At 36.8% G+C, this 2,340-nt stretch overlaps 1 long non-coding RNA gene across 2 annotated transcripts; it reads left to right on the plus strand.

The window, feature by feature from the left end:
- Positions 1–500: 500 nt before the first annotated feature.
- Positions 501–1,976, plus strand: LOC107565778 (uncharacterized). Of its 2 annotated transcripts, XR_001606421.1 has the most exons (4): positions 501–792; positions 934–1,256; positions 1,389–1,493; positions 1,608–1,691. It is a non-coding gene; the product is annotated as an uncharacterized lncRNA (long non-coding RNA). The 2 variants fall into 2 exon arrangements; XR_001606420.1 differs by lacking the exon at positions 501–792 and having other exon boundaries at positions 843–1,256; positions 1,608–1,976.
- Positions 1,977–2,340: the final 364 nt, after the last annotated feature.

Below are 2,340 nucleotides of genomic sequence, written 5' to 3' on the forward strand. Positions count from 1 at the left end.
TAAACTCTGACACCGTTTGAGATAAATGTATCAAACCAACTGTAAAATATTCAGAATATTATTCAATTTAATGCACGCTTGTTTTTTCAATTTAATGCACAACGCTTGTTTTTTCAGTGCTATATATAAAAACAGTAAAGGCATAATCTGGAAAACCAAGACTTGTGCATTATAGGGAATAATATTCTGAATATTTTACAGTTGGTTTGATACATTTATCTCAAACGGTGTCAGAGTTTAATTAATTTAAGTGGGTACAGTATATAAAACATGACAAATATGGTTTCAGTACTGTATATAAAAACAGTAAAGGCATAATCTGGAAAACCAAGACTTGTGCATTATAGGGAATAATATTCTGAATATTTTACAGTTGGTTTGATAGATTTATCTCAAACTGTGTAAACAAACAAATCTACATAAAATAACTAAACATAAGTTATCTATTTTATTTGTCCATTTGTAATATTGATAATTTAAGGAACATTTGTGTAGAATAAAAAGCGAGTTACATCAGCAGCTACTTCAACATGTAAATACAGTATTGAGCAGATAAATCACAGAGGTGACTTGACTCTTGTCTGGATGTTACAGGGACAGATGAAACACACGTGTGTTTATCCAGTGCAGAGTGACTGATGAAGGAATGCTATATAAACGTATTTTAAATCTTAAGTTGTAGTTTATATTAATTATTGTAATTTCAAACAACTATTACAGCACTTTTCTGATTCTTGATTTCTGTGCATTTGCTGCAGAGCTTTTGTGGTGGAGTAGGACCTGTAAGGCAAGGTTATGTTTCATTTGTGAAAAAAAGGGAAAACCTGAAACAAAAATATAAATAAGATAATTTTGTTACTTCCAATACAGAAACCAGATGACATTATGCTGTTAAAATGACTGCTTGTGTATTGCGTTTGTGCATCTTTGCAGGATCTGAAATGTCTGCAGACTGGTGTGAGTAGTGAGGATGGAGGAGTCCACAGCAGTATCCTGGAAATGGTTCAGTGCCGCTCCATCACTCCACCTCTTACTGCCTCATCTGGGCCGGATGCTGCTGTGGTCTCTTCATCCTCAGTGACCCCAGAGCCAGCGAGAGCATCTAGAGCAGGGGTGCCCAAGTGATCCTAAATACCCTAATTACTTGCCTCAGGTGTGTTTGATTAGGGCTGGAGCTGAATTTTGCAGGAGAGTCGATTGCCAGGAGCAGGGCTGGGCACCCCTGATCTAGAGAAACACCAAAAGACACTGAGGATGTGAGTTTGGTCAAGTTTGTTCTGCTGGTTTCTGTTCATACAATGAAGGCTGACTTTCAGAAGCTTCAAAAGCATCATCAAAAAATGTCATGAAGCTTTTATCCAAAGTGATTTACAGTGCTCTTATTACAGGGACCTACAATCCACTGGAACAACCTGGATTGCTTAAGGACATACTGGTGGTTTTGAACCAGCAACCTTCTGCTCACCAGTTCAGTGGTTTAGCCCACTACAAAAGTAATAAAGCTACAACATAAAAATGCATGTAATTGTAAACATGAAATTTGGCAAGAAATGGAAAGCTGACAACATGAACTGTAAAATGTTTAACTCCGTTTAAATGTTTAACAGGTAGTCGTGCTCATGGAAAGCAGCACACAGATGTTTGGAGCAGACACAGTGGCCGCCAGATTGTCCCACATGTGTTCCCCTGCTTTTGCTTCTAGCTTGTGTGGTTCAGAGCCGTCATCATGGTCTTCCTCATCCTCTTGCTCAACGATGTCCCCATTGAGAAGAGCGAGATTGTGAAGCACAGCGCAGCAGCAGAACTGTCTCAGCTGTGTTGAGATGGCAGTATGATGTGGGATTCACCATCTGTAAATACATGATTGTTAGAACAATACGTTTGAATTAAGCTTTGTTTCATCTGTTGTTGACTTGTATATGTATTTATTGTGATGCTTATTTTTATTCATTACTTTACTCATTCATGTTTATTGTTGTCAGTAAATAAAATATATTTTATTAATGTATTAATTGCTTGACTGAAAATTGATGTATTCACATCGACTGCATTTGTTCAGCTAGTGTATATTTATGTATAGCTATGTCACGACAAAAAAGCATATATTTTTTAATTTTTAGTCAAAAAGCAAACGATGCAATTCATTCTGGGGTAATCTTAAAGTTTAAGTAGTAATACTTAAATTTTTAAAGTATAAAATCAACAGTCTTCTCCAAAGGCGAGATCTTCGAGCAGCTGCCCGACATATCCTTTGTGCAGATATTGCAAACACTGAGGAAAACCACACTAGATTGAGTTAGTGATGCTATGAGGTGTTAGTGCACCTGTCCCTCTTTTTTA

Source organism: Sinocyclocheilus grahami, unplaced genomic scaffold, assembly GCF_001515645.1.
Source record: "Sinocyclocheilus grahami isolate Dianchi unplaced genomic scaffold, SAMN03320097.WGS_v1.1 scaffold1026.1, whole genome shotgun sequence".
NCBI classification, from domain to species: Eukaryota; Metazoa; Chordata; class Actinopteri; order Cypriniformes; family Cyprinidae; genus Sinocyclocheilus; species Sinocyclocheilus grahami.